Source organism: Heptranchias perlo, chromosome 3, assembly GCF_035084215.1.
Source record: "Heptranchias perlo isolate sHepPer1 chromosome 3, sHepPer1.hap1, whole genome shotgun sequence".
In the NCBI taxonomy this organism is placed as follows: domain Eukaryota; kingdom Metazoa; phylum Chordata; class Chondrichthyes; order Hexanchiformes; family Hexanchidae; genus Heptranchias; species Heptranchias perlo.
Genome location: NC_090327.1, coordinates 34,524,783 through 34,539,786, shown reverse-complemented (window position 1 = coordinate 34,539,786; position 15,004 = coordinate 34,524,783). Strand labels below are relative to the sequence as shown.

At 43.7% G+C, this 15,004-nt stretch overlaps 1 long non-coding RNA gene across 1 annotated transcript in view; it reads right to left on the bottom strand.

The window, feature by feature from the left end:
- Positions 1 to 5,438: 5,438 nt before the first annotated feature.
- LOC137306081 (uncharacterized) overlaps positions 5,439 to 15,004 on the bottom strand; it is a 63,676-nt gene continuing 54,110 nt past the window's right edge. The window contains exons 2-3 of the long non-coding RNA XR_010958820.1: positions 13,285 to 13,434; positions 5,439 to 5,770 (exon numbers count right to left, since the gene is read on the bottom strand). This is a non-coding gene — a long non-coding RNA (uncharacterized lncRNA). The remainder of the gene's footprint in view (positions 5,771 to 13,284; positions 13,435 to 15,004) is intronic.

The window sequence follows — 15,004 nt, the reverse complement described above, 5'->3', positions numbered from 1 at the left end:
AACACTTCCCTCCTCCTCCTCCTCCTCACCCCATCCAGTAGCTGCTGCTGTGAGACATCATTAAATCTTGAAGTAGCCTTGCCCCTGTGCTGCTCCATTTTGCCTTTTTGGTGTTTGCTGCAGCAAAAGCCTTTGGAGCAATGGCCCTTTAAATAGAGCCGCTCCAGCTGACAGCCTGTCAACTGCGCAGCTTTTGGACAGCAAACCCGGAAGCCACGTTAAGGGCCACCAATTAACTTGCGATCGTGTGGGAAACAGTAAGATTTTATTAGTCCGGTTGCCCACGTGTTCATTGACTCCATCCGCTGCCATCCTGCCGCCCTTTCAAAATCGAGCCCAATACTCCCGTTGTGGATGAACCAGTGTTTTACAAAGGTTCATCATAACCTCCTTGCTTTTGTACTCTATGCCTCTATTTATAAAGCCCAGGACCCTGTACGCTTTTTTAACCACTTTCTCAACCTGCCCTGCCAACTTCAACGACCTGTGCACATAAACCCCTAGGTTTCTTTGTTCCTGCACCCCCTTTAGAATTGTACCATTTAGTTTATATTGCCTCTCCTCGATCTTGCTACCAAAATGTATCACTTTGCACTTCTCTGCGTTAAATTTAATCTGCCATGTGTCCGGCCATTCCAGTAACGTGTTGATGTAGTCTTGAAGTCTATCACTATCCTCCTCACTGTTCACTACACTTCCAAGTTTTGTGTCATCTGCAAATTTTGAAATTGTGCCCTGTACATCCAAGTCCAAGTCATTAATATATATCAAGAAAAAAATGGTCCCAGCACTGACCCCTCGGGAATACCACTGTATACCTTCCTCTAGTCCGAAAAACACAACTACTCTCTGTTTCCTGTCACTTAGCCAATTGATATGCATCACCTGAATACAATTAACATTAATTGATATAAATCACATGGATACAATTAACAGTGTAGGAAGCAGGTGTTTCAATTCATGTGGCACTAACCATTACTGGGAAAGAGGGAGCTGTTCCGTTGGGATGGGCTCCACTTAAACCAGGCTGGGACCAGCATCCTGGCAAATGGAATAACTAAGGCGGTAGATAGGATTTTAAACTAATAAGGGGTGGGGGGGTTCAGGAAAAGGGTAAATTTATAAATCTAAAGAGAAAAGTCGAAGATGTAGAGCAGATTTGGCTAAAAACAAGCAGGGTGTGTCAGGAAGGGATAGAGAGTTTAACAAAGGTAATAGGGCATAGGTGACTAGGGTCACATCAGGGAAAAATAGTAAAAAGTTAAAGTTAAAGACGTTATATCTGAATGCACAAAGCATTCATAACAAGATTGATGAATTAATGGCACAAATAGAGATAAATGGGTTTGATCTAGTAGCCATTACTGAGATGTGGTTGCAGGGTGACCAAGGTTGGGAACTAAATATTCCAGGGTACTTGTCTTTTAGAAAAGACAGGCAAAATGGAAAGGGTTGGGGGGGTGGGGTGGGGAATAGCCATGATAATAAAGAATGAGATAAAGACATTAGTGAGAAAGAATCTTAGCTCAGAAAATCAGGATGTAGAATCAGTATGGGTAGAGTTAAGAAATAAAAAGGGGCAGAAAACATTGGCGGGAGTAGTTTATAGGCCCCCTAACAGTAATTATAGTGTATTGTATAGTATTGTATATGGTATATACAGAGTATAAATCAGGAAATAAGAGGAGCATGTAACAAAGGTAATGCAATAATCATGGGGGACTTTAATCTTCATATAGACTGGGCGAACCAAATTGGCAAAAGTAGTTTGGAGGACGAGCTCATGGAATGCATTCGAGACAGTTTTCTAGAACAATATGTCGAGGAACCAACTAGGGAACAGACTATTTTAGATGTAGTATTGTGTAATGATACAAGGTTAATTAGTAAGCTTATAGTTAAGGATCCTCTGGGATACAGTGATCATAATATGATACAATTTCATATTGAGTTTGAGAGTGATGTAGTTAAGTCCGAAGCTAGAGTCTTCACTTTAAACAAAGCCAATTATGTAGGTATGAGGGGTGAATAGGCTAAGGTAGATCGGGAAAATAGATTAAAAGATATGACTGTAGATAAGCAATGGCAAACATTTAAAGAAATAATTCATAATTCTCAACAAATATACACTCCCTTGAGGAATAAAAACTCCACGGGAAAAGTGGTCAATTCGTGTCTAACTAGAGAAGTTAAGGATGGTATTAGATTAAAAGAAGAGGCTTATAATGTTGCCAAAAAGAATAGTAAGCCTGAGGATTGGGAGAGATTTAGAAATCAGCAAAGGATGACCAAGAAATTGATAACGAGGGAGAAAATAGAATATGAGAGTAAACTAGCAAGAAATATAAAAACTGATTGAAAGAGCATCTACAAGTATGTAAAAATGAAGAGATTAACGAAAGTAAATGTGGGTCCCTTAGAGGCTGAGACAGGAGAAATTATAAATGGGAATAAGGAAATGGCAGAGACATTAAATGAATATTTTGTATCTATCTTCACAGTGGAAGACACAAAAAATACCAGAAATAGTGGGGAACCAAGGGTTTAATGAGAGTGAGGAACTTAAAGTAATTAAGATTAGCACTGAAAAAGTAATGGAGAAATTAATGGGACTAAAAGCTGACAAATCCCCTGTACCTGAAGGCCTACATCCTAAGGTTTTAAAAGAGGTGGCTGCAGAGAAAGTGGATGCATTGGTCTTGATCTTCCAGAATTGCCTAGATTCTAGATTGGTTCCCGTGGATTGGAAGATAGCAAACGTAACCCTGCTATTCAAGAAAGGAGGGAGAGAGAATACAAGGAACTGATCGAGAAGTTTGTAGATGATACAAAAATTGGCCGTGTGGTTGATAGTGAGGAGGAAAGCTGTAAACCACACGGCCCTCGAGCCTGTTTCGTGTGTTCAAGTCCAACTCTAGGGCTTGAGCATGTAATCTAGGCCGATACTTCAGTGCAGTACTAGAGGACGGCTACATTGTCGAAAGTGCCGTCTTTCAGATGAGATGTTAAAACCACGGCCCAGTTTGCCTGTTCAGATGGACATAAACATTGCATTGCATAGCAGAGCATGGAATTCTCATGTGCCGTGGCCTACATTCCTCCCTCCACCAACTGCACTAAAGAAAACAGATTAGCTGGTCATTTGTCTCATTCAATAAGATCATGGATGATCCTCTATATCATTTCCACTTTCCCTCCCTATCCTCTTATCCCTTAATTCCCTTAGTGTCCAAAAATCTATCGATCTCAGTCTTGAATCTACTGAGCATCCACAGCCCTCTGGGGTACATCCTGAGGACATAAAGGACACTAGCATCATGATACTTTAGCATCAGAAGGTTGTAGGTTCAAGTTCTATTTCAGGGACTTGAGAACTCAAAATCTAGCCTGACACTAATACAGTACTGAGGGAGTGCTGCGCTGTCGGAGGTGCCGTCTTTCAGAAGAGACATTAAACCGAGACCCCATCTATCTCAGGTGGATGTAAAGGATCCCATGGCACTGTTTTGAAGAACAGCAGGGGAGTTCTCGGTGTCCTGGCCAATATTTATCCCTCAACCAACATCACTAAAAACAGATTAACTGGTCATTATCACATTGCTGATTGTGGGATCTTGCTGTGTTCAAACTGGCTGCTGCATTTTCTACATTAAAACGGTGACTACACTTCAAAAGTACTTAATTGGCTGTAAAAGCACTTTGGGACGCCCTGAGGTCGTGAAAGGCACAAGTTTTCCTTTTCTATATAATTGCAAGTTACATCTTTCTATAGCTTTAAAGGCGAGGGACTTGCCTTTATATAGCAGTTTATTTCTCAGGATGTTTCAAAGCACTTCACACCCAATGAATTACTTTAGAAGTGCAGTCACTATTAATGTAGTTAAATGTAGCAGCCAAATTTGCCTGAGACAAGGCAAATGAGACAAATGACCAGTTAATCTGTTTTCTTTAGTGCAGTTGGTGGAGGGAGGAATGTTGGCCACGGCACAGAATTCCATGCTCTGCTATGCAATGCAATGTTTATGTCCATCTGAACAGGCAAACTGGGCCGTGATTTTAACGTCTCATCTGAAAGACGGCACTTTTGACAATGTAGCCGCCCTCCAGTACTGCACTGAAGTGTCGGCCTAGATTATATGCTCAAGTCCTGGAGTTGGACTTGAATACACAATTTTCTAATTCAGAAGTGAGACTGTTAACAACTGAGGCAAGCTTACACCTAAAAATGATGATCTGTGGTGTCCCCTCAGGGTCACAAGCCTGTCTACTCCATCACAAACTCCTGCCCGGAGTTCAAATCGGGGACAGTCTTTTATTTTCACTATCAAAATTTCATAATTTTAAAAAACCTCTAATAAATCTTCTCTTAGCATTCTTTGCTCCAGTAGAATGAGTCCCAATATCTCAAGACTCTCCTCATAACTATAGTTTCTCATCCCTGGCATCATCCTGGTGAATCTACACTCTATCCTCTCTATGGCTTTAATACCCTTTCTATACTGTGGTGCCCAAAACTGTTGTGTAGTAAAGCTACAACTAGCTCTCCCTGGTGGGTAATGGTACTGAGCCATCTGGACTAAAAAGTCTCAGGTTCTAAGCCAGGCTGGTGTTGGCCATTATAATCGGCCTCACCAACCATCGACCAGAAAAGCAAAAATCAGTTAGAGTCTGTTCTGATCACTATCCAGTGAAAGGTGCATGTGCGTGGATATCTGGTGAGGTCACGATTGGGGCTTGGCTGAGATGGCTTCCACGGTGGAAAATAAACTGTTGACCTTGTCTGGAATCATACGTGGAACTGAACCTCATTGAGAGAAGATGCTTTCAGGACCAGAGAGGAAAACGATGAAGAAAACAGTTGTGTAACTAAAAGGTTATGAGCAGCAGTCACGGAGGTTGTGGTTTCACCTCCGGGGCCCAGGTTTGATTCCAGCCCAGACTGGTGGGACGAAAGCCTTCTCTCTCTCCACTGGCAGCATGTGCAGTAAGCTGGGAGCAGTCAAAACCAAAACAAAAAAGTCACAGATGTGAGTCCATATGACAAGACTCCATTAGCACTGCCCTACTGGGGAGGCAGACGCTCCTACCAGTCCATGGCTCAGAGCCACTACTTTGGCAGTAACTGCTTTTTATTATGGGCAATAGCACTTTCAAGAACCTTTCCTAATCTCTCACAGCCAACTCAAGCTGTGCTCTCAATATAGCACAAAATTGCCTCCCAGGCTAATATTATGCAAAGCATTCCTTGGTTCAGTATCTGCTCAAAGGAAACATACTGTGTCACTCAGCTGATGCAGCATTAAGATCCTCGTATGGACTGGCTGAGGGATTCATTTTATAGGCTTGGGAGCTGCTGCGTGTCATTCCCTCTTTGAGAAATACGTCTGATGGATATTTGCATGACAAAAACAGCACAGAGACCTTGTACAATGCTTTAATATATTTAAAGATTTCTTTTCACAAGTCCACTAATAAAATGTGGCTACAGTGAAAAACGATAGTTGGCGTATTTGTGCAGTGATTTTTACTTTGAACTTCCAATAATGCTGTAGTTCCATCATTTTATTTTGCCAGTTTTGTCCTCTCTGTGATGTCAACTACTCAGTGGTGTTACATAGCCTTGCGGGTTCCCTCCCAAGTGGCTGCTATTCACGCACGAATCTTGATTAAGAGTGCCAGCAGGCTCTTCGACTGTGGAGGAAAGTTCGTCACAGATGAGCTTGATCTTGCCATCACATTCATGCAACAGGCACTAACAGCAAGAGTTACTCTATAGAAAGAAGAAAGAAAGAACTTGCATTTATATAGAGCTTTTCACGATCTCAGGAAGTCCCAAAGCGCCTTACATCCAATTAAGTACTTTTGAAGTGCAGTCACTGTTGTAATGTAGGAAACGCAGCAGCCAATTTACGCACAGCAAGGTCTCACAAACAACAATGAAATAAATGACCAACAACCATCACTCCCAGGTCAGGTACAGCACAGTTCAGTGTAGAGTAAAGCTCTCTTTATGTGCCAATAATGTGCCTCAGGCCAAACCTCAGAGTAGTATCTATGGCTGGAGCATGCTGCCGCGTTTCCTACATTACAACAGTGATTCAAAAGTTGTTCAAAGGCTGTAAAGCACTTTGAGACATCCTGAGGTCATGAAAGGTGCTATATAAATTTAAGTCTTTTATTTAAATTCCAAAATTCTGCTGACCCGAGTAATGACTCTTTTTAACCCTGCGCACTCGCTTTTAGAGGCTTATGTATTCACAAACAATATGGAACCCCGGAGAATTTAAATTTAAAAAAAGATATCGACAGATGATTTCCCCCTTGCTTATTGATGAGTTCGAAGGGTGGGTCTGGTCAATCCCCCTATTTCAGGTGGGTGGGCACCAGAATTTTTGGGCAAATGGGTGCTGACTGACTATAGTGCCTGCTTACCCTATGTAAATGAGGTGCCCTCTCATTGACCATGCAAGCTCCCGGTGTGGGGGGAGGGGAGGGGGGTGGGGCTAGCTCTGGAGGGCACCATTGGGCGCAATCCCAATGCAACAGCTGAGGAATTCCGGGGCCCACATAGTCAACCAATAAAATTAGATCAATTGGTCATTCATCTCATTGCTGCCTGTGGGAGGATTGCAGTGCTCAAAACGGCTGCCACATTTGCCTACATATTCATTAGATGTGAAGCACTTTGGAATTGTTCTGAGAGCCACGATAAGGCGACACAGGGTAGGTTTTACAATGTAACATTCCCCGCATTGCTCTTCGCACAACGGGAGCATATTTCAGGGGTCGCCTGTAGATGGCCATATGCCCCATTCACGGCATAATTGTCTGTCCATTATAATGAAAAATGAATGGATTGAAAAGTGACACAGCGGCAAATCAGGCAAGTTGACCTCATTTGTGCTTCCACTGGACAAAGGTCTTTGCTGCAGATGCTAATTCGTAAAACTTATCCTTCTCTAAAATGCTCCGTTTCTCTCTCCCTATCTGGCAGTCCAATAACAAAATAGAGAGTCAAAACTACTGTCGTGTATTTCTGTACAAGTACTTGACACAGTTCCTCCTCACACTAATTTATCGATAACGGTTTCACCTCCATTAAAATTAGTGGAGAGAAGAATCTGTTAAGTGCATGTTCACTGTTTGGATGATAGCATCACAAACAGAAATTTCAATCCTTATTGAGGTACAAAATTACAGCCATCAAAATAGCAACACCAGCCCTCAATTACCCCCAGTCTAAAGACTTTGTTTTTCCATTTATTTGTCTGAGAAAATGTATCCCTTTAAGTGAACATTTCCTTTAAAAAGACCTCATTATGTAGAGTGTATTATGCAAAGTATAAAAAAACACAGCAACAGTCAATACTTCCGGATAGAGAAATAATTTATCGACAGGTATTCTCGTTGACATTTGAGTTATTTCTTTTATCCCAAGGAGCCGTGTCTGCCTCCCGTTCAAAGGATGTAACAGAAATGATCCGAGATTTCTCTCTGAGCTGAGTCTACAATAATTCCATCTGTGGCCGCTAAGATATTCTAGTCCAGCAATTGCTGGGAATGGTACTGTGGGCCATTGATTTCCTGGCTGGAGATGAGCCGGGTTACATTTACTGGTACTGCTTTGTCTGCAGGTGCAGTCTAAAAATATACAGCTTCTCTGACTTGGAGCAGGCAGCCCTGCAGCTATTTATAGCTGTGGTGCTCAATAAGCTGACTACTGAAGCAGTCAGTGCTCACATAAAGCTGCATCTGCTCTTGCACTTAAGAAATCACTGGCAATTAGTGTTGGATTCAAAGTTTTGGGTAGATTTAGGGTGAGACTCCCTTTTTTCTTTTCACCCGAATAATCTCCCCCATTTTCTCCTCTGATGCCATCGGCTCATATTGGAGTCCGCTGGTGCCCACAGCCCGCTGGCACCTGGCTCTAGTGGGCATTCTTCAATTGGACATTGAGCGTTGGCAAGGCTACTTGACCATTGAGAGAGCACCATGGCCATGCTCACTCCTATCCTCACTCGACGTCCACATGTACACACTTATCACTAAGGGTCACTAGATATTGTTCAGAAGCAAAACTACTGGATGATTTACACTCTAGTCCAGGGGTTGGGTAATGGGTTTAGGGTTTGGGGAGAGTCTGTGGAGAGTAGCAGTTCAAGGTGGAATAGTGGAGGTTTGATGATGGATGAATATTCTGGAATTTTGCTTGATTGGCTTTGGGGACCAGAGAGTATTTAATCAGAACATTCCCTCAGGAAAATCATTAGGTGGGATAGAGTCCATGATGGAGTCGCTTGTACATTGTCTATAGAACTCTTAGTTGGGCCACACACTCTAGCCTGACCTTCAGCTTTGATGCTGGGTTAATCGCCTTACGTCTTCTACTTTTCACTTTATCTGTAGTGTCTAAAGTACACTTTCTTTCTGCTGCTCTACGCTTTTCCCTTGTCATTGAACTTCAATGATAAAGGAGGATATAACGAGAGGTAAGCAGCCAACAGAGACCTTATGGGTTGAATTGAGAAATAGGAAAGGATCTAAGACTATAGTGGGAGTTGTGTATAGGACCCCTGGCAGCAGCTCTGAAGTGCTAGATTGTATAAATGCAGAGATTAGACAAGCGTGTAACAAAGGCATAGTGGTCATAATGGGGGACTTTAACCTTCACATAGATTGGGAAATGCAGACTAGCAACTGTCAGAAAGGTAGTGAATTTCCTGAGTGTGTCCGGGATAGTTTTCTACAGCAGTATGTTCTAGAGGCAACAAGGGGGCAAGCCATACTAGATTTAGTAATGAGTAATGAACCAGATTTAGTTAACAGCTTAACTGTGCGAGAACATCCATCCAATAGCGATCATAACATGATCGAGTTCAATGTAATGTTTGAAAGGGAAAAAAGTGAATCACCTGCTAAGATTCTAGACTTGGGCAAGGCCGACTTCAATGGGATGAGACAGAGACTGTCCACAGTAAACTGGGCAAATCTGTTAATGGATAAAACGACTGATGATCAGTGGGAAATGTTTAAAGAAACATTTAACGAGATACAGAACCGGTTTATACCCCTGAGGGGCAAGAACTCTACTTGCCAAAAAAAACAGCCAAGGACAACTAAAGAGGTAAGGGACAGTGTAAGACATAAGGAAAGGGAATACAAAAAGGCAAAAATGGCACAGATCCTGGCGAATGGGAAAGATACAAAGATCAACACAGGGTCACAAAACAGATAGTAAGAGCGACAAAAAGAGAGTATGAAAAGAAACTCGCAAGGGATATCAAAACCAATACGAAGAACTTTTATAGTTATATTAGGAAAAAGAGGGTGGTCAGGAGCAGTGTTGGCCCCTTAAAAACTGAAAGTGGGGATATTGTCATTGACAATGGGGAAATGGCGGACATGTTGAATAATTATTTTGTGTCAGTATTTACAGTAGAATGCCGGAAATCCCAAGAAAACTAATATTGAATCGGGGACAGGGACTTGATAAAATTAACATAAGTAAAACAATAGTAATGAAGAAAATAATAGCACTAAAGTGTGACAAATCGCCAGGACCAGATGGTTTCCATCCCAGGGTTTAAAGGAAGTAGGTGAGCAGATTGCAGATGCCCTAACTATAATCTTTTAAAGTTCTCTAGATTCAGGAACTGTCCCTCTGGATTGGAAAATTGCACATGTCACTCCGCTTTTTAAGAAAGGAGAGAGAGGGAAACCGGGGAATTATAGACCAGTTAGCCTAACATCTGTTGTGAGGAAATTGCTGGAGTCTATAATTAAGGATAGGGTGACTGAACACCTCGAGAATTTTCAGTTAATCAGAGAGAGCCAGCATGGATTTGTGAAAGGTAGGTCGTGCCTGACAAACCTGATTGAATTTTTTGAAGAGGTGACTAAAGTAGTGGACAGGGGAATGTCAATGGATGTTATTGTTCCTGTACCCCTTTTAGAATTGTGCCTTCTAGTTTATATTGCCTCTCCTCGTTTTTCCTACCGAAATGTATCACTTCGCATTTTTCTGCGTTAAATTTCATCTGCCAAGTGTCCGCCCATGGCACCAGCCTGTCTATATCCTCTTGAAGTCTATCACTATCCTCCTCACTGTTCACTACACTTCCAAGCTTTGTGTCATCTGCAAATTTGGAAATGGTGCCCTGAACACCACATTCTTTCAATTCCCTCTACTTATCTCCCTTCCCCTAAAGGAGGAAACTCATAATGGAGTATGGTTTTACAGGTGATAGCAGTCCTGCATTTAAACCCAGTCCTCCCCTCTTGATTGTTCTTGAAACCAGTTCTGTGGCAATCTATATAAAACAACGTTTACATTTATACAGCACCTTATCAGAACATCCCAAAGCACTTCACATGCAATTAATTAATTTTTTTTTGAAATGCAGCCATAATTAGTATGTAAAAAAGCATGTTAGCCATTTTGGGCACAGCAAGGTCCAAGCAAACAATAATGAGAAGAACTGCTGTTGGTTGAGGAAGAATGTTGGCGAGGGCACCAGGAGATAACAGGCCCACTGCAGCATGAACTCTTCTTTGAGCAGGCAGATGATCCAAAGGCTAGCACCTCCAGTTGTGCAGCACCCCCTAAGTACTGCTTTGGAGCGTCAGCCTAGAATATGTTGATAGGGCAGATATTTGAATGGATTCTTCCATTGCTGGGACATGTGATCAGACCAAGATCATCTAGAGTCACCATAACTGATGGGCAACCCTGAATTAGCTTTGAGTCTGATAAATATAACCGTAACTCAAGGGTCATAACTTGTCCCCATGCATTAGTTCTTGATGAGAGGAGTACAGTAAAGAAAAACATAGCACTAATAGGCCTGAATTACCAGTTACCCAAGTAACATGATCCAAAAAACTGTGCTAGCGACAGGTAACATTAACGTATAGCAATGTTTGTGCTGTGTTGGATCCATTATCTGCTATAGTGGGATCGTTGCATGATGTGGTTGAATTTTACATTTTTTTGTATGTTATTTTATCTTTTTCAGAGATGAAGTGGATGGGGTAGATTTTCCTCTGTCCGCCTGAGCAGTAATCTGGTGGGGCGGATCGCTCGCCAATAGGAACCTAAGAACAGGAGCAGGTCATTCAGCCCCTTGAGCCTGTTCCACCATTCAATTAGATCATGGCTGATCTGTATCTTAACTCCATTTACCCATCTTGGTTCCATAACCCTTAATACCCTTACCTAACAAAAACTATCTTTCTCAGTTTTGAAATTTTCAATTGACCTAACCTCAACAGCTTTTTGGAGGCAGAGAGTTCCACATTTCTACTACCCTTTGCATGAAGAACTGCTTCCTGACATCAACCCAGAACTGCCTAGCTCTAATTTTAAGGTAATTCCCCTCTTGTTTTTCATTCCATTCCTTTCAGGTTCTATAAAGGGCACACAATCCGCCCCGTCAGATCACCATCCAGGCAGTGAAGATGAAAATCAGTCCCAATGAATCAAACAGCAGCATTTCATTGTGATGACATCAATCCCATTGTAAGAGCAGAAGAAAACATTGAATGAGAAAAGGGTGTTTGGCCTTCCAGGTCAGTTCCTTACACAGACTCTATCATGGTCTCTATCCTAAACCATTTGACCTTCTGAGGGAGGGCTCTGTATACATATGCCAGGGCCCCCAGAGGTTCTCACCAAGCAAAACTTCAGAATATTGATCCATCTTCATGGCTGTACTACCCAACCCTAGCCTACTGTCATCCAGTCAACATCCCTTCCTGCCCCACAGTGTCCCATGGAGTATTTAATAATCTCAGTCTATACTTATCCCTATAATCACTAACCGTGTTCTCAACCAGGTCTTTATCCAGTTCCTTGTTGGAAGGGGTAATTGTCTCAGACCCAACTACTACTGGTATTCTGTTTCATATAGCGACTACACAGTATGGTGGGTGAAGTTGCTTCTGACCTTTAGTCCTGTTTGAGGCTTCTCCATTTTAAATCTTGTGTACATAAATGCTACTAGACAGATTCACAGTGAGAGCAACGCCCCTTTAACTGCAATGCAGTGCAGTCCGTTGGCTTAAGGTACAGCTCAGTAGCCTCATATTTGTACATATTCATCTGTTAATAATTGAGCTAAACTTACTGGTTTGAAGCTGCAATGAATAGGACAGAGATAAAGCGGCTTAATGTTCCTAATGTGATTAGCTTAGAAGCTACTTACTCTCTATTAGGGGAGGCTGATAACACTGTACATGTGCAGTGTTAACCATTGCTCTTTGCCCTCTGTCTCCTGCTAATCACGCAGTCAGAAACTGGAGGAACAAACAGAGGTCAACACCTGATTTTGAGCAAAGTTTGAGCTTTTGCTTCGTGATCTGTGTTGCCTAAAAAATGGAATATTTTCTAGGCATAAAATGGGCACCTAAAGATCCAACATGGCATGTATATGCTCATTCCATGCCAGAAGTGTGCTGCCCGCCATATTGGATTGTCGCAGGCATCCAGGACAAGCCCCGGAAGTATTCAAAATGCTCATTATAATATTTAAATCAGGGTCCTATGCTTGCTTTAGGACCCTTTTGTGAAATCGGCCTGCCCTATCGCCACGTGATAAACTCACATAGAAAATAATGGCACTAACAAGCAGCAAGGACAATCATGTTCATGGAGCTGATCATTCGCTCCACGTCCTCCATGCTGTCCGCGAAGCCCCAACACAAGTCGGAATTGGACTCCTCTGTGCTCTGAGTCATTACGTGCAAGCTTGCTGGCAGTGCACCTAACATTTCTTGGTGTAAGGCCATCAGCCTTCTTCTGTAGCCTGTGCCCTTGAAGTCAGCATCTGAGTCCTCTGCAGCAGAGCTAGTAAGTGATCTTGCCCTCCGGTGAGCTGGCACTTGTGGTGTCCTATCCCACTGCCCTAGCTCCTGCACATGTGCTTGGTAATTAGAGAGAGAATCTAGGTAGAATCTAGGCCCAGTAATCTAGTGAAGTCCCCTCCTCTAGACTGCCCTCTAAAGTATGCATGGTGCCAGTCTATCAGCTGGTGCTTGCGAGCATCAGATCAAGTGATGCTGCATCTTCAGGAAGGATGGGCCCCTCTACCTGTACTGGCACAGGGGCCTCGACATTTTCAGCACCTCAAATAATAAAGGGAACAGGGTTATCTTTTAGTGTGAAGGTTGAGCAGGGAGAGATGAATGGCTGCTGAAAGCAGCTGCAGTTTGTCATGCAGAGTGTATAGGGTGAGATAGAAGTAAGAAGCAAAAAAAAGGATAAGGTGTAAAGAAACCCTGCATGACCTCTCCTCCAGTATTGGCAGTCGACACGGCCATGACTCTCCCCCTGCCCGTGATGGTCACAATGTCTTCTTCCATGGGGGAGAGGATGGGCAGGTGGGCTCGGCCTCCTCTGGTCACGGCCTCCTACTGCACGTTGGGCGCAATGTTCTTCTGCAAAAATAAAATTGAAACCCATGGGTTTAAAGGGACAGTGGCAGTGTGGATATGAAATTGGCTAAGAGCTAGAAAGCAGAGAGTAGTGTTGAATGGTTGTTTTTCAGACTGGAGGGAATTGTAGAGTGGTGTTCCCCAGGGGTCGGTATTAGGACCACTGCTCTTTTTGATATATATTAATGACCTGGACTTGGGTGTACAAGGCATAATTTCAAAGTTTGCAAATGAAACAAAACTTGGAAGTTTAGTAAACAGTGTGGAGGATAGTAACAAACTTCAGGTGGACAAAGATAGACTGGTGAAATGGACAGATACATGACAGATGAAATTTAATGCAATAAGTGTGAAATGATGCATTTTGGAAAGAAAAATGTGGAGAGGCAATATAAACTAAATAGTACAATTTTAAAAGGGTGCAGGCCCATCTGCGAGTGCCGTGAATGTGGAGGGTGATTCCTCAGAGGACCTGCCGGCCTCTGAGGATCCATCGTCACATCTGAGCCATGCATCCACCAGCGCAGATACACACACCTCGGTGGGTCCCCATCCTCACTTAGTTGGGCTTGCACATGGTGAGTCACCACGCACATGTGAGCACGAGCAGACCCTGGTGGCAGGGGCAGCCGTAGAGAGTCCATGTCGGTGGGAGCACTCTTCTCCAGGCTCTGCTCAGCTGGACCCAGATGCTGAACCCTGGGGGCCAGCCGAGAAAAGGAGAGTCGTCGAGGGGCAGCAGCACATTGCCGAGGCACTGGAACAGGTGCCATGCACACTCTCCACAATCGCGCAGAGGATGGAGGAGTCCAACTCCTGCATGAGGGGAATGGTGGCACAGGTACAGGAGGGTATCTCCGAGATAGTGTCGCAGGGACGTGAAGGCATCTCCGAGATAGTGTTGCGGGTAGGTGCGGGAATGTCTGCGATGGAGGGAAGGCTAGCCTCCCTCGAGCGTCAAGCACGGCTCAACAATGAGCCCATTCAGGCCCTGACAACGGCCATTCGGATTCAGGGTGAGCCACATTCTGCCGCCTTGAACAGGCTGACAGATACTTTACAAGTGGCCTTCCAAGGCCTCACACAAGTCCTCCAAACTGCCGTCCAGCAGGGTGGAAGGAGTGATGTGGGCCTGGGCCACGAGAGGGATGGTGGTGAAAGGGGACATGGAGGTGGGGACGCCACTCAAAGCGCTCCCGTTGCCCCCCTCTCAACTAGTACCCGCAATGCTGCCCCCTCTCCAGGTGGCCGAGTCTGCCCCTGCACAGATGCAGGTGGAGCAGTCTTTGGAGGGGCCCTCACGGGTACCCAAACCCAGAGGGCGTCGGCCCAAAGCATCTAATCGGTCAGGGCATGGACAAGAGCAACCGGCCACTACCTCTGCTGAAGCCACAGGGGTAGCACCACGTAGGGGTTCCCGGAAACGCAAGGCGAAGGTTTTGTGAGCACAAAGGGAATGCACAAGGGTGTCTGACGATTTGTCATGTTTTTTATTTATATTTGTTTTCTTTCACTTTCACAATAAATATTATTATTATCACCACTACTGCCACGTCTTGCCCATTCTTGACTG